Source organism: Canis lupus, chromosome X (assembly GCF_011100685.1).
Source record: "Canis lupus familiaris isolate Mischka breed German Shepherd chromosome X, alternate assembly UU_Cfam_GSD_1.0, whole genome shotgun sequence".
In the NCBI taxonomy this organism is placed as follows: Eukaryota; Metazoa; Chordata; class Mammalia; order Carnivora; family Canidae; genus Canis; species Canis lupus.
Genome location: NC_049260.1, coordinates 39,535,216 through 39,560,418, shown reverse-complemented (window position 1 = coordinate 39,560,418; position 25,203 = coordinate 39,535,216). Strand labels below are relative to the sequence as shown.

The 25,203-nt window shown below is 37.5% G+C and overlaps 1 long non-coding RNA gene across 1 annotated transcript in view; it reads left to right on the top strand.

Annotated features, from left to right (window-relative positions):
* The first annotated feature begins 19,730 nt into the window (after positions 1 to 19,730).
* LOC111094828 overlaps positions 19,731 to 25,203 on the top strand; it is a 30,819-nt gene continuing 25,346 nt past the window's right edge. Inside the window, exon 1 of the long non-coding RNA XR_005386260.1 lies at positions 19,731 to 19,837. This is a non-coding gene — a long non-coding RNA (uncharacterized LOC111094828). The remainder of the gene's footprint in view (positions 19,838 to 25,203) is intronic.

The window sequence follows — 25,203 nt, the reverse complement described above, 5'->3', positions numbered from 1 at the left end:
TCATGAATTATGTTGTACTTTGTTAAATGTTTTTTCGGCATCTGCTGAAATGATCATATGGTTCTATCCTTTCTTTTGTTAATGTGGTGTATCACATGGATTGATTTGTGAATATTGAGCCACCCTTGCAACCCAAGGATAAGTCTCTGATCATGGTGAATAATATTTTTAATGTATTGTTGGATTCAGGTTGTTAGGATTTTATTGAGAATTTTTGCATCCATGTTCATCAGAGATATTGGCCTGTAGGTCTCTTTTTCAGTTGGGTGTTTATCTGGCTTTGGTATCAGGGTAATGCTGGCCTCATAGAATGAATTTGGAATTTTCCTTCCTTTTTTGTAATTTGAGGAGAATAGATATTCATTCTTCTTTAAGTGTTTGGTAGAATTTCTCTGTGAAAGCATTGGATCCTAAACTTTTGTTTGTTGGAGTTCTTTGATTACTGATTCAATTTTTTTGCTACTCATCAGTCTGTTAAAGTTTTCCATTTCTTCTTGTTTCAGTTTTGGTAATTTATTTGATTCTAGGAATGTATCTATTTCTTCTAGGTTGTCTAATTTGTTGATATGGTTTTTCATAGTATTCTCTTTTTTATTTTTTTTTAATTTTTTAATTTTTTTTAAATTTATTTATTTATTTATTTATTTATTTATTTATTTATTTATTTATGATAGGCACACAGTGAGAGAGAGGCAGAGACACAGGCAGAGGGAGAAGCAGGCTCCATGCACCGGGAGCCTGACATGGGACTCGATCCTGGGTCCCCAGGATCGCACCCTGGGCCAAAGGCAGGTGCCAAACCGCTGCGCCACCCAGGGATCCCCGTATTCTCTTTTTTAAAAAGGATTTTATTTATTTGTTTGAAAGAGAGAGCACAAACAGGTGATGGGTGGGGCAGAAGGAGAAGCAGTCTTCCTGCTGAGCAGGAAGCTCCAATGCATCTCTCTATCCCTGGACCCTGGGATCATGACCTTAGCTGAAGACAGACACTTAACAGACTGAGCCACCCAGGTGCCCCTGTGGTTTTATTTATTTGGGTCCTTTCTCTTTTCTTTTTGATAAATCTGGCTAAAGGCTTAACAATTTTATTAAGTTTTTCAAAGAACCAGCTCCTAGTTTCAATGATATGTTCTATTATTTTTTTTTTACTTTCTATATAATTTATTTCTTCTCTAACCTTTATTATTTCCTTTCTTCTGGCAGCTTTAGGCTTTGTTTATTGTTCTTTTTCTAGCTCCCTTAGGTGTAAGGTTAGGTTGTTTGAGATTTTTCTTGCTTCTTGAGGTTGACCTGTATGACTATACACATCCTTCTTAGGACCACTTCTGCTACATCCCAAAGGTTATGGACCATTGAATTTTCATTTGTTTCCATGTATTTTTTATTTCTTCTTTGATTTCTGGTTCACTTTAGTAGCATGTTGTTTAACCTCTGTGTGTTTGTGGTCTTTCAGATTTTTTCTTGTGGTTGATTTCTAGTTTCATAGTGTTGTGGTCAGAAAAGGTGTATGGCATAACTTTAATATTTTTGTATTTGTTGAGGCCTGTTTTATGACCTAGTGTGGTGATCTATTCTCAAGAATGCCCCAGGTGCACTTGAAAAGAATGTATATTCTGCCGTTTTAGGATGGAATGTTCTGAATGTTTGTTAAGTCCATCTGGTCCAGTGTGTCAAAGCCATTTTTTCCTTGTTGATTTTCTGTTTAGATTATCTGTCCATTGATGTAAGTGGGGTGTTAAAGTCCCCTACTATTACTGTATTATTAACAATTAGTTCATGTTTGTTATTAATTGTTCTATATATTTGGGTGCTCACGTATTGAGTGCATAAATATTTATAATTGTTAGATCCTGTTGGATTGTCTCCTTTATGATGACATAGTGCCCTCTTTTGTTTCTTGTTGCAGTTTTAGGTTTTTATGTTGTTTGTTTGTTTGTTTTTAAAGATTTTATTTTTTAAGTAACCCCTACATCCACTGTGGGGCTTGAACTCAGAACTCCAAGATCAAGAGTTACATGCTTCACTGACTGAGCCAGGGTGGCACCCCCAGTTTTAGTTTTAATGACTAGTTTGTCCAATACAAGTACTGCTACTCTGGATTTCTTTCGACATCCATTGCCATTTTATTACTTGTTTTATTGATGTTTTTGAAGATTTTCTCTGATTCTTTCTTGTCTTTGTGGCTTTTGGTCTCTCCTTTGCACTCAAAGAGTCCCCTTTAATATTTCTTGCAGAGCTGGTTTAAATGTCACAAACTCCCTTAGATTTTGTTTGTCTGGAAACACTATCTCTCTTTCTATTCTGAATGATAGCTTTGATGTATAGAGCATTCTTGGCTACAGATTTTTCTCATTCAGCACTTTGAATATATCATGCTACTCCTTTCTGGCTTGCCAAGTTTCTGTTGAGAAATCTCCAGCAAGCCTTATGGTTCTTCCCTTGTAAGTTAAGGACCTCTTTGTTTTGCTATTGAGATTTTTTCTTTATTGTCATATATTGCAAATTTAATTATAATATGTCTTGGTATTGGCCTACTTTTGTTAACTTTGATAGGATTTCTCTGTGTCTCCTGGATCTGGATGTCTGTTTTCTTTCCCAGATTAGGGAAGGTTTTGGCGATTATTTCTTCAAATAAACCTCCTCCCCCCTTTTCTCTCTTTTCTTCTAGGACTCCTGTAAAATGAATGTTATTACATTTGATGGAGTCACTGAGTTCCCTAAGTCTATTATCATGTTGCATAATCACTGTTTCTATCTTTTTTTCAGCTTCATTATTTTCCATTACTTTGTTTTCTAGGTCACTAATTCATTCCCCTGCTTCTTCCAGCCTGCTGTTTATTGTATCAAACCTGTTTCCAACCTTATTTATTGCATCCTTCATCTCTGATTGATTCTTTTTTAACTCTTTTATCTCTGTGGTAAGGGTCTCACTGATCTGCTGTTCTTTTCTCAAGTCCAGTGTGTATCTTTGTGACTGTTACTTTCAATTCTCCATCAGGCATGTTACTTATATCTGTTTTCCTTGGATCTCTGGCCATGCCTTATCTTGTTCTTTCATTTGGAGTGAATTCCTCTGTCTTCACATTTTGTATAAGTCTCTGCCTTCTTCTCTGTGTTAGAAAAGTCAGCTATGTCTCCTGCTTTTGAAAGTAATATCCTTATGAAGAAGAGGTAATGCAGTGCCCACAGCCTGGTGCTTCAGGGAGTGTCTCTGGTGTGTGCTGTTTGCTCTCTGCTGTTGTGTTTTGGCTGCTCTATCCTTCAGGTCAGTCATCTTCAGAGGCCCTCCTCATTTGCTATGGGCAGTGATTGGTCCCTGGCCTGAACATGGTGAGTTTTAACTAGATGTGCTCTCTCTGGTCTGCTTGTGAATGGAGACCTGATACTACCTCCACCAGAAGTGAAGCTGTGCAGAACTCTCTGGTTGGGAGACATGGTATGGACAGGAGTTTGTGCTGGTCTTCTGGGAGAGGGGCCTGCAGTACTAGGACTAAGGCCAACTGACTAACGGCAGTCCCACCAGAGCACAGTGGTTGAGGCTCAGTGTAAGCAAGTTTGGCAACTAGTGTTGGCCCTGTGCTGCTTCCAATAGGTGGCTCTGTGTTTATGTTGAGGAGTGGGGAAGGGAAATGGCACCAGTGAGCTCTTTTGTACTGAGAGAGGGGTCTCCATGAATGCTGTCTCTCAGGGATGCTCTCCAAGAAAAGCAAATAATCTCTCCACTATGGGCCCCAGGCACTCTTCAATTGATGTTTCCATGCTGTTGGGCCCAGGTTGTTTGTCTGTCTTTTCTCCAAGAGAAATACAGTGCCCTGGGCTCCACCCCAGCCATGCCCACTGACTTTTAAAACTCCAGGCTTTAAGTCCCAGTGGTTCCAAGAATTCATGAAATTCAGCCCCTCTCATTCTCCAGATGAATGTCTTTGGGGGAAACATTCTCCTTGTGCATTTCCTTGTGTGCTCCTCTCTCTCCTACTTTTCTCTGAGACTGCAGCTTCTTCCTCTCCACAGCATTTATGATCCATTACTCCCCTAAGCCTCATCTCCACACTTGCTACCTTCTTTGATATGGCTTCTTCTCTACCTTTAGTTATGCAGTTTGTTCTGTCATCTTTACATCTATTTCTGGGGTATTTAGGATGGTTTGATAGTTATCTAGTTGTGTTCATGGCATGAGGTGAGTTTAGTAGGGTCCTCTTTCTCTGCTTCCAACTTCTTAATCCCACATGAATTTTATTTTATTTTATTATTTTTTAAAAAGATTTTATTTATTTATTCATGAGAGACACACAGAGAGAGGCAGAGACAGAAACAGAGGGAGAAGCAGGCTCCATGAAGGGAGCCCAAAGTGGGACTCAATCCCAGGACTGCGGGATCATGCCCTGAGCTAAAGACAGATGCTGAACTGCTGAGCCACCCAGGCCCTCCCCCTCATATGAATTTTAGAATGAGCTTGGCAATTTCTACAAAATTGCCTTCTGAGATTTTGAATGTGATTGCATTGAATCTATATGTAAATTAGAGGAGAACTCTCGTTATAATAATATTGAGTCTTCTGATCCATGAATACAGTATGTCCTTTGATTTGTTAAGGCTTGTCTAATTTCTCTTGATAATGTTTTTATATCTCAGTGTACAAGTCTTGTGTCTATTTTGTCATTTTTATCCCTAAGTATTTTCTATATCCTATTGCAAATGCTATTGTTCCTAAGTTTCAACTTCTTTTTTTAAATATTTTATTTATTTACTTATTTTAGAAAGAGAGTGCATGTGTGAGTGGGGGGAGGGGCAGTGGCAGAGGGAGAGAGAGAGAGAGAGAGACTTCAAGCAGACTCTGTGCTGAGAGTCTGACATGGGGCCCAGTCCCATGACACTGAGGTCATGACTTGAGCTGAAATCAAGATTGGAAACTTAACCAACTGAGCTACTCAGAGGCCCCTTAAGTTTCAATTTCTGATTTTTGTTGCTATATGTAGAATGAAATTGATTTTTGTATTTTAATATTAAATCCTTCCACCTTGATAAAATTACTTATTCATCCTTACAGCTTTTTTACTTCATAGAATCTTATTTTATTCACAGATGATCATATTGTTTGCAAATATAGTTTAATATGGATGCTCTGTTTTAAAGTGAATACATGTTTATTTTTTTACTTCATATTTATTTATTTATTTATAATAATAAATTTATTTTTTATTGGTGTTCAATTTGCCAACATACAGAATAACACCCAGTGCTCATCCCGTCAGGTGCTCCCCTCAGTGCCGGCCAACCAGTCACCCCTACCCCCTGCCCTCCTCCCTTTCGACCACCCTTAGTTCGTTTCCCAGAGTTAGTAGTCTTCCATGTTCTGTCTCCCTTTCTGATATTTCCTACCCATTTCTTCTCTCTTCCCCTCTATTCCCTTTCACTATTATTTATATTCCCCAAATGAATGAGACCATATAATGTTTGTCCTTCTCCGATTGACTTATTTCACTCAGCATAATACCCTCCAGTTCTATCCACGTTGAAGCAAATGGTGGGTATTTGTCGTTTCTAATGGCTGAGTAATATTCCATTGTATACATAAACCACATCTTCTTTGTCCATCGAAAGATGGTTGAGTGAATACATGTTTAGAGTTGTTGTCTTCTCTTGATGAATTGACACACTTATCATTATGAGCTTACTGTATTTATTATGCCTGGTAATATTATTTTCTCTGAAATCTACTTTGTTATTAATATATTCACTTTAGCTTCATCCTGATTAGTGTTACCATGGTATATCCTTTTACATTAAAATTTTTTTAAGCTATTTGTAGGCAGAACATAGTTAGATCTTAATTTTATAAAATTTGAATCTGACCATTTGTGATTTTTTAAATTGTAGTATTTAGATCATTAATGTATTTCATTTGATTATTGATATGTTGTGTTTAGTCAAACATCTTGCTACTTGCTTTATCCTATCTGTTCTTTCTTTATTTTGCTTTTTTGCCTTCTTTTGGGTTGAGTATTTTTATGATTGTGTTTTATCTCCTTTGTTGAGTTTTTGACTATAATGTTTTGTTGTTTTAGTGGCTACTGTAGGTTTTAAATGTACATCCTTGTGTTATACTAATATATCTTCAAGTGATATTATAATAATTCATATGTAGTATAACAATCTTTCTGTTACATTCGTTACATGTTTCTTTATCAATTCCAGTCTTTGTGCTTTTTTTGGCATCTATTTTATTTTTACATATGTTATAAACTCTACAACACATTATCATTATTTTTGCTTTAAACAAAGTTTTGGTAAACCACAGCGATGAGCCAAGTCCAGCCTACCATCTGTTTTTGGAAATAAAGTTTTATTGGAAAATAGTTACATTTACTCATTTTCGTATTGTTTATGGCTGCTTTCATGCAACAACAGCAAAATTGAATAGTTATGACAGAGATCATATAACCTACAAAGTGTAAAATACTTTGGACCTAGCTCTGTACAGAAAAAGTTTTCCATTTCCTGCTTTAGACAATCAATAATGTCTTAAAGGGATTTAAGTATGAGGACTTATTTTTAATATTCATTCATGTAGTTATTATTTTAGCTGATCATTACTTTGCGTAGATATAGATTTATATCTCATATCTTTTTCCTTCTTCTTGAAGGAATTTAACACTTTTTAGAGGACAAGTCTTTTAGTGATGAATCCTTTGGCTTTTGTGTCAAAAATGCCTTTATTTTGCATTTAGTTTGAAATATATTTTCACCGGGAAAGAATTCTGCGTGGACAGTTGTTTTCTTTCAATACTTCGAATATGTTGAGCAACCTGCTGTCATCTTTGTCTTTGTTCCTCTAGACCTAATGTTTCTTTTTTCTCTGGGTACTTTGTAGACTTTTTCTTTATCAATTTTTAAAAGCAATTTAATTACAATGTGTCTTGATGTAGTTTTCTCATTATTTGTGGTCATGATTTGTTGAACTTTTAAAATATGTTCAATTACAGTTTGCATCAAATTCTTTTGCTATGATTTCTTCAGGTATTTTTTTCTCCTCCTTTCCCCCAAATCCTGTTCTTTGAGGACTCCAATTTCATATACATTAGGCTTCTACAAGTTGTTGCACAACTCATTAATGTTCTATTACTTTTTCCCATCTTCTTGGATGGTTTTTTTGCTGTGTGTTCCACTTCAAAAATATTTTCTTCCGCAATGTCTAATCTGCCATTAATTCTATATAGTGCACATTTCACCTCAGAAATTGTAGTCTTTTCAATCTCTAGAAGTCCAATTTATTTCTTTGTTTTATCTTCCATTTCAACATGTTCAATCTGTCATCTAGCTGCTTGAACATATGTTAACAAGTTCAATGTCTTTGTCTACTAATCTATATAATTTCTGGACTTCTCTTGATTGATTGGCTTTTTTTCTCACTGTAAGTGGTATTTTCCCATTTCTTTGCATACCTGATAATATTTGATTGGAGTAAGGATTCTGGCAGGTGCCCACAACCATGATGGCTGGAAAGAGGGTAGTGTATCTATTAGCTATGCCACAATAATGTGTAACAGATACCCCATACTTGGTGCTTGAAATAGACAGCCTTTATTTTCATGTATCTCTGGATCAGTTAAGTTGACTTTGCTGTTGAAGGCCGGGCTCCACTTAGTGGTTCTCCTTCATATTCTCATGGTTAGGGCAACTCTACTTTTAACTGCAGATCTGAAGGCCAACTGAGGTGGCTCTACTCCATATGTGTTCAATCTGGGACCCAGGCTAAAGAGGCAGCAGCTACTAGGGAAATCACTTCTCATGGTAATGACAGTGGTACAATATTCAGTACTTTATACTCTTAATCTTTCCTTCTTTCTTTCTTCCACCTCCACATCCATAAATAGAAGGAGATTTTTGTTAGGGGCTCCCGCAAAAGTGAGACAATTCCTCCCATCCAATGATATTTCTGGCCTTTGCCTGGTGTTCTTTCACAGTGGAAAATGGAACATTTGGGAAGCTAACACTTTCTTCTGTTTGGTCTCTTGCTTATAATTTATAATATTATTATAAGTGATTAAATGCTTGACTGTTATTTCATGTAGGCTTATTATCTTAACTGGCTACCTGGAGGCTTAGATTTTTCTAGCTCGACTCTGCTCTTGACAGAAACATGCAAAGCCTCTTAAGGTCTGGCCTCAGAATTGACCCAGCATCACCTCTGCCCACATTGGCCAAAGCAAGACATGAGTGAATCTAGAATTAAAGGCCATGGAGGGGCACCTGGGTGGCTCAGTGGTTGAGCGTCTGCCTTCGGCTCTGGATGAGATCCCAGAGTCCTGGAATCGAGTCCCACGTCGGGCTCCCTGTGGGGACCCTGCTTCTCCCTCTGCCTATGTCTCTGCCTCTCTCTGTGTCTCTCATGAATAAATAAATAAATCTTTTTTTAAAAAAGGCCATGGAAAGGGTGAGGATAGGAAAGGCGAAGAATTGATGCCAATGATTCAGTCTACCATAGGTGGGATGGGGGCAAATTCTCTGCCCACAGGGGTTAGATAACCTCTTGGCTCAGCCCAACATCCTCAATTCAGATGGCTATTGATGCTTCTGGGCCATATGTACAGATGAGTTGTTGTTCTGGAGAGCTGCCCATGAGTGGCAGAGCCCTGATCACTGAACCTATATTAGGTCCCTTACCTAAACATTTGACAAGTATTTTTTGAGCAGCTACTTTGTGCCAGAAACTCACTGGCAATGACACAAAAACCATGAAAAACATATTTCCTACCTTGATAGAACTTAAACCAAACTTAAATGTAAGAAAATAGACCTATAATAATTTTGTGGGCTATAAAGGTAACAATGTGCTGAATCAAAGACTGAATGAAAAGCTTCATTAGGTAAGATGGTTGAGAACGGCATAATCTACATGAGTTGTTTTAAGCACAGCCAGAACTCCTCCACAGAGGCTGATGAGGGAACACACTGCATGCATATGGTTGCTTTTTGCAAATTCTAGGATGGACATCAAGAACAGATTATCCATCATGGGAAAAAGCAGACCTTTGAGCAGGATGCAGGGCTTCACTTTGTTTTAAGGGAAAACCTCACCACTTCTTATTTTTAGTAGCTACATTAGAACTGCTTATGCTGAGGTGCCTGGGTGGCTCAGTCAGTTAAGCACCCACCTTAAGTGGAACCTCAGGTCATGATCTCAGGGTCCTGGAATCCAGCCCTGCATCAGGCTGCCTGCTCAGTGGGGAGTTTGGTTCTCCCTCTGCACTTCCCCTCCCCTCTGTTCATGTTTTCTCTTTCAAATAAATAAATAAAATCTTTTTTTAAAGAATCACTTATCCTAATATATGCAGGAAGTCTCTCTTCTCTAGGAGAAGTCTCTAGGGGGAAGCAAACAATGAATTATGTTTCTAGAGAAGAATGTTCCTTGTCTTTGAGTAAGGGGGATCCAACTTTTTAAAAAATAATGGAAATTTGGGCTTCATATTTACTGGGCATTCAAAGCACCTCTCAATAGCTGTCAAGGGCAACCATAACGAGAAGAAGAGAGTAGGAGACATGGGGGACATGGGGAGAGATAAAAGTTGTGTGGGTGGGAAGTAAACAAGTCTGGGAGGAGGCTGAGAAGAAGATCCTAGGCAAGGAAAGAAGTTAGAGAGTGGAGCCATTGCCTGGAAGATGCAGAGAAAGAGCTGGCTGAAAGGATGACATCTCAGGGTCCATTTTGGATCTGAGACTTTGCTATCTAACTGCCTAGATTTGGGTAAAGAAAATATGTACAACAACTTTTGGACTTTCCAGATTTGTAGCTGACACAATGGTGCCATGTAAATATTATACCTGGCACAGGTCAGGTGAAGAAATCACAAATTCAGAGTCATTTACTAATCTATAAATATCCTTTGAGAATCTAAATCAATGGCCTCAATCCTGCTGAAAATATCTTGATTCACTTTCTGCTATATGGCAAGTAACAGAGCACTTTACTGTAGTAAATCACGTGGCTATTTGGTTGTCTGCCTCACAAAATTCTAGGATTTAAAAAAAAATCACTTCTTTTGCAAAAATTCACTGGGCCTTCATTTCCTCATTTGTATAATGAATGGGGCAGAACAGGTATATGTGGAGGGTTGTACTATCTGTATGTGGAGAGTTATATTATCTGTACTTTGAGGGGGATGGGCAGAAGGACTATCAAACCCAATATTCTTATATTCTAGCAAGTTTGCTCCAGATCAGATGGAAGCAAGTTGTGTAGCTTTCATTTCCGTCATGATTAGTTTGAATAAAACTAAATATTTTTATGAATGATATTATGGTGCTTTCTTCCCCTTTAAGCACAAGGTATAATTTTTAAAACCCAAGTCAATGATAAAGTGTTCTCTGTTCTTTTTCTATCTATGCCCAGCTCCATTAGTACAGGCTGTCCCAGTCTCAGCTCAGCTGAATGATTACCTCTTATTTTCTGTTCTCCATACCCTTTGTCTGTGATCAAATGAGGGATCCTTCCATTCTACAGCCTGATCCTTGCTGCTGTTTTTCATATTACATGCTCATTATTTCAACAGTATTTTCAATGCTCTCTCATTACCCCTCTTATGTGTCCACCCACATCTCCACCTACAGTGTCTATAATGTGCTTTCTATCTACTGTAGCTTAATAAAAGGGAAATTATGCTAATTTTATTCAAACTTTAGAAAAGTAAAACCTGTACCATTATTATTCTGCCCCTTTTTCCCTTTTATTTATTCATTTCAAAAGAAAAAGTGTCTAATCATCTGAGAAAATTGTACTTGCACAATGTTAACCACTTTCCTATTTAATTAAGTAGATTTTTCCAATTGAGTTCGGATGGATTAAGAAAGCCAGTCTTCTGAGTAGCCAGGTTCTGATGCAATTAAGGGCTAGGTCCAAGGCAACTTCAGTGTCAGCTAATAATTTTGGTGCCTGGGAGGTAGCCTGGAAGGTCTGCTGAATGTGCTGTATGGGGGGTGAGGGGCACAATTTCTAGAGACAAAAGTCCAAGGCTTTATACATAATCAAGATCTTAGAGTCAAGCAGGCTGCTTCGACATTAAATACACCCTTCCATAAGCAAGGGATCTTTGCTTGCAAATGCTTATAGGTAGAAAAGTTTATCTTAATGTCTAGAAGAAGAATTTCTTTGTAAGCCCAGACCAACTATGTTGAAAAGATCTTTGGATAAGGATACAGAGAAGGATTAAATTTCCTAGGCCCAGAGTCCTCTAAGGAGAAGCTAACTAAGCACTGTTTGGGCAAAGTTTGGGGAAGGAGATATAGTCAGTGGCTGAAATCTCAAAAAAGAGACTTAGAGCAGAGATAGTTCTGTCTGGGAGTATTCACATGAAATACTTACTGTATGCTGTACAACCTGGTTCTTCCCTGTGGCTCCACAAAATCTTCCATAAAGCCTAGGATATATTTGGTATGATTGGTTTTCTTGCAGAGATTGGGTAAGGGGTCAAGATTGCATCAAGTTCAGCTTGGGGGGAAAAACCATAGTCAAGACTCCTACGTGAAAGTTGCATCTGGCATCTGGATTTTACAATGATTTATTCTTCCTTCCCAAGAAATGTGTTTTTATCATTGTCAAGGAACGTTAAGGGTCTTGAGGTGTGGATAATGTTATGTTGGGGGGCTGCATAATTGAGTCAGATTGACATAGATTGTGTCTACATGTTGCCAGGACAAACAAGTGATTGTGTTCCACTCTCAGAAAAAGCTAATCACATCAGCTACATAACTTATCATATAATTGAAAATACACACATATTTAACTGAAATTTTTACATTTTAACAAAATACATAAAATTTTAATGTTCCACTCCATTGATCACTTTTGTTTTTCTAAACGCATTTAGACCTAAGACTATCTAATCCAAACCTTTCATTTTCTAGATGAAAAAAATAAAGGTTGAGGGATTTGCCCAAAAGCAAGCAGTTTATCTTTTGGTGAAGCAGGGTTAGACTTTGAGGTCCTTTGACTCAGATATCCTCTTAATTTGTGTAAATATATGCAGTCAGCATTGGGTAGAAAACAAATTTACAAATGGGATTTAAATGAACTGAATTTTACAAGCCAGGCGAAGAAAGAGAGAGAAAAAGAAATGGAGGGGGAGTGGTAGGAGAAAGAAAGAAAGATTTTAAAGATTTTGCATGTTTCTACCCCCATTCCAGACAGAGAGTAAGCTATGGAATGAACGTAAAATGCAAGATTAGAAATTGTTTTCTCTTTGCCTGTCTCAGATGCTGCTTATATCTCATGATGGAAGCATCTTAGACCACTGAGTGTCATCATATCTTTAAAGATATATATTTTTATAAATGACAGGATCACTAAAATCACAGCAGCACTTCATTTGACTTTATTTTCTTTTTATTTTTATTTATTTATTTATTTTTTATTGGTGTTCAATTTACTAACATACAGAATAACACCCAGTGCCCGTCACCCATTCACTCCCACCCCCCGCCCTCCTCCCCTTCTACCACCCCTAGTTCGTTTCCCAGAGTTAGCAGTCTTTACGTTCTGTCTCCCTTTCTGATATTTCCCACACATTTCTTCTCCCTTCCCTTATTGACTTTAAAATGTAAAAACAATGACAAACTCTAATTGTTGGAGGAAAAGCTGTCTGCTTTATTGAATTTGGTGAGTCAGTCCCATTGCAGCTTCTTTCTAGAAAGTGAATGAAGGAATGAATTACTTTTTTTTTTAGAGATACAAACTATCAAAACTCAGAAGAGTTTAGAAAATAATATACATCCAAACACCTGCCACTCAGAACTCAGATTTAACAGTTATTTTGTCATTTTGGCTACAGAATATGTTTTTAAGATAAGGTTAAGGTGACTATTAGAATTCCATCACTAAACCTTTCTTCCTATCTTCCCCCTGCCCCCCACACCCCGGAGGTAATTACTATCCTTGAATTGGTAGCCTGATGTTTCAGGCTTTCACTACCTACCTACATATCCATAAACTAGAGTTGACATATATATTTGAAACATATGGTTATGGATTGATTTATGTTCCCTCAAAATTCATATGTTGAAGTCCTATTCCTTACTCCCTTGGAATGTGACCTTATTTGGAAATAATGTTGTTGAAGATGTAATTGGTTAAGATGAGGTCATATTGAAGTAAGATAAGTCCCTAATCCAGTAGTATTGGCATCCTTCCAAAAAGTAGAAATTTGGAAACAGACACGTGCTTTCCAGCTTTATTGAAATACAATTAACACATAATATTGTGTAAGTTTAAGATGTGCAATGTGGATATTTCATATTCCTAATATAATGCAAAATGTTTATCACAATAAAGATAGTTAATACATCCTTTCCCTCACATAATTACAATTTTGTTGTTGTTATGACGAGAACATTTGAGTTTCATTCTCTTAGCAACTTTCTTCTTTCTTTCTTTCTTTCTTTCTTTCTTTCTTTCTTTCTTTCTTTCTTTCTTTCTTTCTTTCTTTCTTTTTGTTTCAGGAGTAGAATTTAATGATTCATCACTTACATACAATACCCAGTGCTCATCCCAACAAGGGCCCTCCTTAATGCTCATCACCCACTTAGCCCATCCCCTCCAGCAATGCACAGTTTATTCTCTATAGTTAAGAGTTTTTTATGATTTGCCTCCTTCTCCGTTTTATCTTATTTTATTTTTCCTTCCTTTCCCTTGTGTTCATCTGTTTTGTTTCTTAAATTCCACATATGAGTGAAATCATATGATATTTGTCTTTGATTTATTTCACTTAGCATAATACACTCTAGTTCCATCCACATTGTTGCAAAGGCAAGATTTCATTCTTTTTAACCACCAAGTAGTATTCCATTGTATATATACACCACATCTTTTTAACCCATCCATCAGCCAATGGACATATGAGCTCTTTCCATAATTTGGCTATTGTTGATAATGCTGCCATTGAGGTGGCATGTGCCCCTTCAAATCAGCATTTTTGTATCCTTTGGATAAATATGTAGCAGTGTAATTGCTGAGTCAGGGTAGTACTTTTTAACTTTTTGAGGAACCTTCATACTGTTTTCCAGAGTGGCTGCACCAGTTTGCATTCCCACCAACAGTGCAAAAGGGTTCCCCTTTCTCTGCATCCTCACCAACACCTGTTGTTTTCTAAGTTGTTAATTTTAGCCGTTCTGACAGGTGTGAGGTGGTATCTCATTGTGGTTTTAATCTGCATTTCCCTGATGATGAGTGATGTTGAGCATCTTTTCATGTGTCTGTTGGCCACCTGGTTATCTTTGGAAAAGTATCTATCCATGTCCTCTGGCCATTTCTTAACTGTATTGTTTGGTTTTTTTTGGGTGTTGAGGTTGATTAGTTCTTTATAGATTTTGGATACTAGCCCTTTATCCAATATGTCATTTTCAAATATCTCCCATTCTGAAGGTTACCTTTCAGTCTTGTTGTTTCCTTCACTGTGGAAAGTTTTTATCTTGCTGACATCCCAATAGTTTGTTTTTGTTTTTGTTTCCCTTGCCTCTAGAGATGTGTCTAGTAAGAAGTTACTGCCTGTTTTCTCCTCTAGGATTTTGATGGTTTCTTGTCTTACATTTAGGCTTTTCATCCATTTTGAATTTATTTTTGTGTATGGTGTAAAAAAGTGGTCCAGTTTTATTCTATCCAGTCACTGTCCAGTTTTCCCAACACCATTTGTTGAAGAGACTATCTTTTTTCCATTGGATACTCTTTCCTACTTTATCAAAGATTAGTTGACCATACAGTTGTGGGTCCATTTCTGGGTTCTCTATTTGAGTGGATATCCCTGTCATGATCCTGACATTAGGGAAGAAGATCTCACTTTTTCCCCATGGGGATGATATTGGTTGTGGGTCTTTTATTTATGGTTTTTATATTGTTGAGGTATGTTCTTTCTTTTTTTTAATAATAATAAATTTAATTTTTATTGGTGTTCAATTTACCAACATACAGAATAACACCCAGTGCTCATCCTGTCAAGTGCCCCCCCCAGTGCCCGTCACCCATTCACCCCCACCGCCCGCCCTCCTCCCCTTCCACCATCCCTAGCTCGTTACCCAGAGTTAGGAGTCTTTATGTTCCATCTCCCTTTCTGATATTTCCTACCCATTTCTTCTCCCTTCCCTTCTATTCCCTTTCACTATTATTTATATTCCCCAAATGAACGAGAACATATAATGTTTGTCCTTCCCCGAATGACTCATTTCACTCAGCATAATACCCTCCAGTTCCATCCACGTTGAAGCAAATGGTGGGTATTTGTCGTTTCTAATGGCTGAGGAACATTCCATTGTATACATAAACCACATCTTCTTTATCCATTCATCTTTCGATGGACACCGAGGCTCCTTCCACAGTTTGGCTGTGGTGGCCATTGCTGCTATAAACATCGGGGTGCAGGTGACCCCGCGTTTCATTGCATCTGACTCTTTGGGGTAAATCCCCAACAGTGCAATTGCTGGGTCGTAGGGCAGATCTATTTTTAACTCTTTGAGGAACCTCCACACAGTTTTCCAGAGTGGCTGCACCAGTTCACATTCCCACCAACAGTGTAAGAGGCTTCCCTTTTCTCCGCATCCTCTCCAACATTTGTGGTTTCCTGCCTTGTTAATTTTCCCCATTCTCACTGGTGTGAGGTGGTATCTCGTTGTGGTTTTGATTTGTATTTCCCTGATGGCAAGTGATGCAGAGCATTTTCTCATGTGCATGTTGGCCATGTCTATGTCTTCCTCTGTGAGATTTCTCTTCATGTCTTTTGCTCATTTCATGATTGGATTGTTTGTTTCTTTGGTGTTGAGTTTAAGAAGTTCTTTATAGATCTTGGAAACTAGCCCTTTATCTGATACGTCATTTGCAAATATCTTCTCCCATTCTGTAGGTTGTCTTTTACTTTTGTTGACTGTATCCTTTGCTGTGCAGAAGCTTCTTATCCTGATGAAGTCCCAATAGTTCATTTTTGCTTTTGTTTCTTTTGCCTTCCTGGATGTATCTTGCAAGAAGTTACTGTGGCTGAGTTCAAAAAGGGTGTTGCCTGTGTTCTCCTCTAGGATTTTGATGGAATCTTGTCTCACATTTAGATCTTTCATCCATTTTGAGTTTATCTTTTTGTATGGTGCAAGAGAGAGTGGTCTAGTGTCCAATTTTCCCAGCACCATTTATTGAAGAGACTGTCTTTCTTCCAATGGATAGTCTTTCCTCCTTTGTCGAATATTAGTTGACCATAAAGTTGAGGGTCCACTTCTGGGTTCTCTATTCTGTTCCATTGATCTATGTGTCTGTTTTTGTGCCAGTACCACACTGTCTTGATGACCACAGCTTTGTAGTACAACCTGAAATCTGGCATTGTGATGCCCCCAGATATGGTTTTCGTTTTTAAAATTCCCCTGGCTATTCGGGGTCTTTTCTGATTCCACACAAATCTTAAAATAATTTGTTCCCACTCTCTGAAGAAAGTCCATGGTATTTTGATAGGGATTGCATTGAATGTGTAAATTGCCCTGGGTAACATTGACATTTTCACAATATTCATTCTTCCAATCCAGGAGCATGGAATATTTTTCCATCTCTTTGTGTCTTCCTCAATTTCTTTCAGAAGTGTTCTATAGTTTTTCGGGTATAGATCCTTTACCTCTTTGGTTAGGTTTATTCTTAGATATCTGATGCTTTGTGGTGCAATTGTAAATGGGATTGACTCCTTAATTTCTCTTTCTTCGGTCTCATTTTTAGTGCATAGAAATGCCACTGATTTCTGGGCATTGATTTTGTATCCTGCCACGCTACCAAATTGCTGTATGAGTTCTAGCAATCTTGGGGTGGAGTCTTTTGGGTTTTCTATGTACACTATCATGTCATCTGTGAAGAGGGAGAGTTTGACTTCTTCTTTGCCAATTTGAAGCCTTTTATGTCTTTTTGTTGCCTGATTGCTGAGGCTAGGACTTCTAGTACGATGTTGAATAGCAGTGGTGAGAGTGGACATCCCCGTCGTGTTCCTGATCTTAGGGGAAAGGCTCCCAGTGCTTCCCCATTGAGAATGATATTTGCTGTGGGCTTTTTGTAGATGGCTTTTAAGATGTTGAGGAATGTTCCCTCTATTCCTACACTCTGAAGAGTTTTGATCAGGAATGGATGCTGTATTTGGTCAAATGCTTTCTCTGCATCTATTGAAAGGATCATATGGTTCTTGTTTTTTAAATGGAATTATCTGTTATTGTTTGTTTTTGCTCTTGACTTTTGTGACTTCCTTATATTTTTTGGATATTAAGTCCTTTCATGTATATAGTTTCCAAATTTTTTCTCCTATTCTATAGGTTGTCTTTTCACTATTGTTTATTTCCTTTTTTGTACAGAAGATTTTTAGTTTGGTATCTTCTACTTGTTTGTTTTTGCTTTTGTTTCTTGTACTTTTGATGTCACACTCAAAAACCAATGTCAAGGGGCCTTTTCCATGTTTTCTGAAGGAGTTTTACAGTTTTAGGTCTTATGTTTAAGTCTTCAATCCATTTAAGGTGGATTTTGTGTTTGGTGTAAAATAAAGATCCAATCTCATTCTTCTATATATGAATATCCAATTTTCCCAACACCATTTATTGAATAGACTGTTCCTTCTTCACTATGTATTTAGTACCCTTGTGCAGTGCCTTGAAAAGCTGGGAGAGATGATCATTCATACCACTCTTTTCCCTGTGAAGAAAACTTGCTAACTGGGAATTCCCTCTTGGCATTGAGCAGTGCTGGGGGCCTGTGGTATGGGATGCTGCAAGTAAAATAAAGCTGTCCTCCTTCCCTTTTTGTGTGGTTATTCTCAAGTTTTTTGTTCTACTCTGTTGCTGAAGTTTCTTAAGTAGTCTCCAGAGCACTCGCAGAACTGTTTTGTTCATAGACAGCTAATTGTTGATCTTTGTGGGGAGATGAGGACTGGAGTCTCCTACTCCATCATTACCTAATTTTTTTGCTGTTTACTTTACTAGTTTTTCTTCTCCTTTGGGTTATTCTGATATTTTTTCAAGTTATTAATTTGGATGTAATTATTTTCTTTTAAAAATATACTTTGTTATTTTAAAATTATTAAAACTTTTAATTTTTTAACTACTGTGAAATATAATGCACATACAGAAAAATACATAAAAGTGCATACAATTTGAAAAATAACTGTAAATCGCCATCTATGTCAAGAAAGACTATTACGGGCAGCCCAGGTGGCTCAGAGGTTTAGCGCTGGCTTCAGTCCAGGGCCTGATCCTGGAGACCTGGGAGTTAGTTCCACATCAGGCTCCCTGCATGGAGCCTGCTTATCCCTCTGCCTGTGTCTCTGCCTCTCTCTCTCTGTGTTTTCTCATAAATAAATAAATAAAATATTTTAAAAAAAGAAATAGACTATTGCAGTGTTTTAGAAACACCCTAACTTGTGCTTCTCAATCAAAACTTCCTCTTATTTCCAAACATTAGCCATTTCCTTGCTTTGTCATAATTTGATTTCTTTATACTTTTACCACCTATGTATGCATCTATAAACAATATAGTTTGTGTTTGCCTGTTTTGGATGTCATAAAAAAGGAATTATGATGTGTGAATTCTTCTGTGTCATGTTTCTTTCTCTCAGCTTTATGTTTGTAAGATGAAGCATGTAATTTCATAGAGCTGTAGTTTGTTGATTTTTTTAATTGCTTAACAGGATTCCATTATATGGATATACTACAAAAATCTTTTAGATTAATGAAGCACATTTTTTCAAGTTGTGATACTCCAAAAATTGCAATGAATACTCTTGAACATACAGCCTGGTGTACAAGTGCCTGAGATTCAGGTATAGATTTTCAACTTTATTAGACAGTATGAAACACTTTTGTGAAGTAATACAAATTTATATTCCCATCAGCGATGTATGAAATTTCCTGTTTTACCACAACCTTGCCAGTGCTTGTTATTGTCAGACTTCATAGTTTTTGCAACAATAGAGTTTCTATACTGGTATTCCATTATGTTTTTCCCTGATTACTAATGATGTTGTGCTCCTTTCCCTATGCTCTCTGGCCCTTTGTATTTGCTTTTTTGTGTGAAAAAAAATTTTTCTTGGTGGTTTGATTTTTATTTGTTTGCAGAAGTGTTTTTTAAGATTTATTTATTTGAGAGAGAGAGAGCATGAGTGGGAGGGAAAGGGAGAGAGAATCTCAAGCAGACTCTGTTAAGCATGGAGTCTGCCTCGGGGCTGATCCCAGGACCCTAAGATCATGACTTGAGACAAAACCAAGAGTCATATGCTTAACCAACTGTGCCACCAGGCACCCCTGCAGGGTTTATTTGTATGTTGTGGCTATGAAACCTCCTAATTATATCTTTTTCTTGCCTTACTATATTAGCTAGGACTTTCAATACACCGTCAAATAAATGCCAATGGTGAGAATGGAAACCCTTATCTTATTCCTGATCTTAGGGATATATTATTTGGTCTTTAACTATTTAGGATGAATAGTGACTTGAAGTGACTTGTAGGTGTTTTCTAGGTGCTTTTTGTAAAAATCAACTTGAGGATGTTCCTCCCTATTCTTAGTTTGCTAAGTGCTATGGTCTGAATGTTTGTGTCTCTCAAAATTCATATACTGAAATCCTAATCCCCAAAGATGATGATATTAAGATGTAGACCTTTGAGAGGTGCTTAAGTCAATGAGGTAGAACCCTCATGAATGGTAATAGAACCTTATAAAAGAAACTCCACAGAGATTCCTTGACCCTTTCACCATGTGAGGACATAATGAGGAGGTACCAGCTATAAGCCAGGATAAAGGCTCTCCTCCACCCATGCTGGTGACTTGATCTTGGGCTTCCCCTTCCAGAAATGTGAGAAATAAATTCCTGTTAAGCCACCCAGTCTGTGGCATTTTGTTGTAGCAGCCATAACATATTAAGACATTAAGTTTTTTTAAAAAATCATAAATGGATTAAAAAATCATGAATGGATAATAAATGTCCAATATTCTTTCTGTATCAATTGATACAATTATGTGATTTTTTTTCTTTAGCCTGTTGGTATAGTGGATTACATTGATTGCCATATTTGGAATAAACCCTACTTGAGAGCTGAAATAGGCAAAATAATGGACCTTAAAGATGTTCACATCCTGGTCCCTAGGAACTCTAACTCTGGTTACTTACATGGCAAAAGGGATTTTGTAGATGTGATTAAAGCTAAGGACCTTGAGATGAGAAGATTATCTTTGATAATTAATGTGGGCCCAATTTAATCTCCTGAATCCTTAAAAGCAGAGAACTTTTCCCAGCTGTGGTCAAAAGAAGAGTGATTACCAAGAACAGTTAGAGAGATGCAGTATTGCTGACTCTGAAGATGGGGGAAGGGACCATCATCCAAAGAATATGGGTAGCCTCTGGAAGCTGAAAAAGACAATGAAACAGATTCTACCCTAATGCTTCCAGAAAGTAACATCAACATCAACATCAACACCTTGATTTTAGTCCAGTGAGACTCATGTTGGAATTTTAACCTAAAGAACTATAAAATAATACTGTTTTAAGCCATTAAGTTTGTGGTTATTTGTTGCAGCAGCAATAGAAAACTAATAGAGTTATTATGTACAGTCTTTTTAGACATGCTCGTTTCAATTTGAAAGTATTTCCTGGAGGATTTTTGTGTCTCAGTTCATAAGAGATACTGGTCTGTAACGTTTTTAAAGATTTATTTATTTATTTTAGAGAGAGAAAGTGAGACAGTGGTGCATTGGGGTAGGGGCAGAGGGAGAGGGAGAGAAGCAGACTTCTCAGTGAGCCTGGAGCTGGATGTGGGGCTTGATCTAATGACACTGAGGTCATGACCTGAGCCAAAATCAAGAGTTGGATGCTCAACTCACTGAGCCACCCAGGAGCCCCTGTAGTTTACTTTTTGTAATGTATTTGTCTGGTTTTAGTACCAGGGTAATACTGGCCACCCCATGAAATGCATGATGAAATATTCTCTTCTATTTTCTGGAAAAGATTATGTATAATTGCTGTTAATTCTTTTCTTTAAAGTTTTTATTCAAATTCCAGTTAGTTAAAAATACAGTGTAATATTTCTTTCAGGTGTACAATATAGCGATTCACACTTACTTAATCCCCATCACCTGTTTCGCCCATTCCCCACCCCCCCTTCCCTCTGATGTTAATTCTTTAAATGTTTGGTAGAATTCTTCAGTGAAAACATTTAAGCCAAGATACTTCCTTTTGGGGGGAGTTTTAAAAATACAAATTTAATTTATTTAATTATTACAGGACTGTTCAAATGATCTATTTTATGTTGGTTGAGTTTAAATAATTTGTGGCTTTTGAGAAATTGGTCCATTTCATACAAGTTGTTGAATTTATGTGCATAAAGTTGTTTGTAATACAGGCATACTTTGTTTTATTATGCTTCATATTACTGTGCTTCACAGATATTGCATTTTTACAAATTGAAGTCTTGTGGCAGTCCTGTGTGGAGCAAGTCTATTGGCAGCATTTGCTTACTTTGTCTTTCTGTGTCACATTTTGATAATTGTTATAATATTTCAAACTTTTTCATTATGATTATATTTGTTATGGTGATCTGTGATCTGTGATCAATGATCTATGACATTACTGTAGTAATTGTTTTGGGATGCCATGAACCACACACATATAAAATGGCAAATTTAATAAATAAATATGTGTGTTCTGACTACTCCACTGAACAGCCATTCTCTCTCTCTCTCCCTCTCTCTTTCTCTCTCTCTCTCCCTTCAGACATCCCTATTCTTTGAAACACAATAATATTGAAATCAGGCCAGTTAATAACCCTACAATGGCCTCTAAGTGTTCAAGTGAAAGGAAGAGTTGCATGTCCCACTTCAAATGAAAAGCTAGAAATGATTCAGTTAAATGAGTAAGACATGTTGAAACCTGAGGTAGGCCAACTGCTGGTCTCTTGTGCCAAATAGCCAAGTTGTGAATGCAAAAGAAATGTTCTTGAAGGAAATTAAAAGTGCTCTTTCCATTGAACACACAAATGATAAGAAAGTGAAACAGTCTTCTTGCTGATACGGAGAAAGTTTTAGTGATCTGGATAGAAGATCAAATTAGCCAGTCTGTCAAACCCAAACCTAATTCAGAGCAAGGTCCTAACTCTCTTCACCTCCTAAAATAGGTGAGGAAGCTGCAGAAGAAAAGTTTGAAGCTAGCAAAGGTTACTTCATGAGATTTAAGGAAAGAAGCCATCCCCATAAACATAAAACTGCAAGAAGAAGCCACAAGTGCTGATGTAGAAGCTGCAGGAAGGTGTACAGAAGATCTAGCTAAGATAATTAATGAAAGTGACTACACTAAATAACAGGTTTTCAATGTAAATGAAACAGCCTTGCATTGGAAGAATATGTCATCTAGGACTTTCATAGGTACAGAAGAGGAGTCAGTGCCGGCTTCAAAACTTCAAAGGATAGGCTGACTCTCTTGTTAGGGTCTAGTGCAGTAGATAACTTTAAGTTGAAGCTCATTTACCATTCCAAAAATCTTAGGGCCCTTAAGAATTATGCTAAATCTACTCTGCCGATGCTCTATAAATGGAACAACAAAGCCTGGATGACAGCACATCTGTTTACAGCGAGGTTTACTGAATATTTTAAGCTCACTTTTGGGACCTGCTCAGAAAAAAAGATCCCTTTAAAAATATTACTGTTCATTGACAATGCACCTGGTTACCCAAGAGCTCAGATGAAGATAGATAACAAGATTAATGTTGCTTTCATGAATGCGAACACAAAATCCATTCAGCAGCCCATGGATCAGGAGTAATTTAAATTTCAAATCTTATTATTTAAGAAATACATTGCATAAGGTTATAGCTGCTATGGATAGTGATTCTTCTGGGCAAAGTAAATTGAAAAGCTTCTGGAAAGGACTCACCATTCTAGATGTCATTAAAGAACATTTGTTGGATGAAAGATCTAAATGTGAGACAAGATTCCATCAAAATCCTAGAGGAGAACACAGGCAACACCCTTTTTGAACTCAGCCACAGTAACTTCTTGCAAGATACATCCACAAAGGCAAAAGAAACAAAAGCAAAAATGAACTATTGGGACTTCATCAAGATAAGAAGCTTTTGCACAGCAAAGGATACAGTCAACAAAACTAAAAGACAACCTACAGAATGGGAGAAGATATTTGCAAATGACATATCAGATAAAGGGCTAGTTTCCAAGATCTATAAAGAACTTCTTAAACTCAACAGCAAAGAAACAAACAATCCAATCATGAAATGGGCAAAAGACATGAAGAGAAATCTCACAGAGGAAGACATAGACATGGCCAACACGCACATGAGAAAATGCTCCGCATCACTTGCCATCAGGGAAATACAAATCAAAACCACAACGAGATACCACCTCACACCAGTGAGAATGGGGAAAATTAACAAGGCAGGAAACCACAAATGTTGGAGAGGATACGGAGAAAAGGGAAGCCTCTTACACTGTTGGTGGGAATGTGAACTGGTGCAGCCACTCTGGAAAACTGTGTGGAGGTTCCTCAAAGAGTTAAAAATAGATCTGCCCTACGACCCAGCAATTGCACTGTTGGGGATTTACCCCAAAGAGTCAGATGCAATGAAACGCGGGGTCACCTGCACCCCAATGTTTATAGCAGCAATGTCCACAATGGCCAAACTGTGGAAGGAGCCTCCGTGTCCATCGAAAGATGAATGGATAAAGAAGATGTGGTTTATGTATACAATGGAATGTTCCTCAGCCATTAGAAACGACAAATACCCACCATTTGCTTCAACGTGGATGGAACTGGAGGGTATTATGCTGAGTGAAGTAAGTCAATCAGAGAAGGACAAACATTGTATGTTCTCATTCATTTGGGGAATATAAATAATAGTGAAAGGGAATAGAAGGGAAGGGAGAAGAAATGTGTGGGAAATATCAGAAAGGGAGACAGAACATAAAGACTCCTAACTCTGGGAAACGAACTAGGGATGATGGAAGGGGAGGAGGGCGGGCGGTGGGGGTGAATGGGTGACGGGCACTGAGGGGGGCACTTGATGGGATGAGCACTGGGTGTTATTCTGTATGTTGGTAAATTGAACACCAATTAAAAATAAATTTATTATTAAAAAAAGAACATTTTTGATTTATGGGAAGTGGTGAAAATATCAACATGAACAGGAGTTTGAAAGAAGTTGATTCCAATCCTCGTGGATGAGCTGGAGGTGCTCAAGACTTCAGCCAAGGAAGACACTGCAGCTGTGGTGGAAACAGCAAGAGAACTAGAATTAGAAATGAAGCCTGAAGATGGGACTGAATTGCTGCCATGTCATGATAAAACTTTTAACAGATGAGGAGTTGCTTCTTATGGATGAGCAAAGAAAGTGGTTTCTTAAGATGGAAACTACTTCTAGTGAAGATGCTATGAAGAATGTTAAAATGACAACAAAGGACTTAGAAAATCATGTAAACTTAGTTGATAAAGCAGCATCAGGGTTTGAGAGGATCAACTCCAATTTTGAAAGAAGTTCTACTTTGGGTAAAATACTACCAAACACCATTGCACACTACCGAGAAATTGTCTGTGAGAGGAAGAGTCAATTGATGTGGCAAACTTTATTATTGTCTTATTTTAAGAAACTGCCACGGCCACCTCAACCTTCAGCAACCATCACCCTGATGAGTCAGCAACCATCCACACTGAGGCAAGACCCTCCACCAAGCACAAAGATTATGACTCATTGAAAGCTCAGATGATGGTTGGCATTTTTTAAGCACTAAAGTATTTCTAAATTAAGATATGTACTTTTTTTTAAGATGTAATGCTATTACCCACTTAGTAGACCACGGTATAGTGTCAACATAGGCTATAGGCACTAGGAAACCAAAAATTTATTTGACTTGCTTTATTTTTGTATTTACTTTAATGTGGGGGTTTGGAACCCGCAGTATCTGAGGTGTGCCTGTATTACCTTATTATCCTTATTAATGGCTGCAGGTGATACCCAGTTTTATTCATGTTTTTGGTGATTGGGTGTTCTCTCTTTATATTTGTAACTCTTACTAGAGATTTGCCAACTTTATTGATCTTTCAAATAAACAGCCTTTTGTTTCATTGATTCTTTTCTCTTTTGTTTTGTTCTCAATTTCATTGGGTTCTGCTATCTGTTATTATTTATTATCTCCTTCCTCCCTTCTTGTTTTGGTTTATTT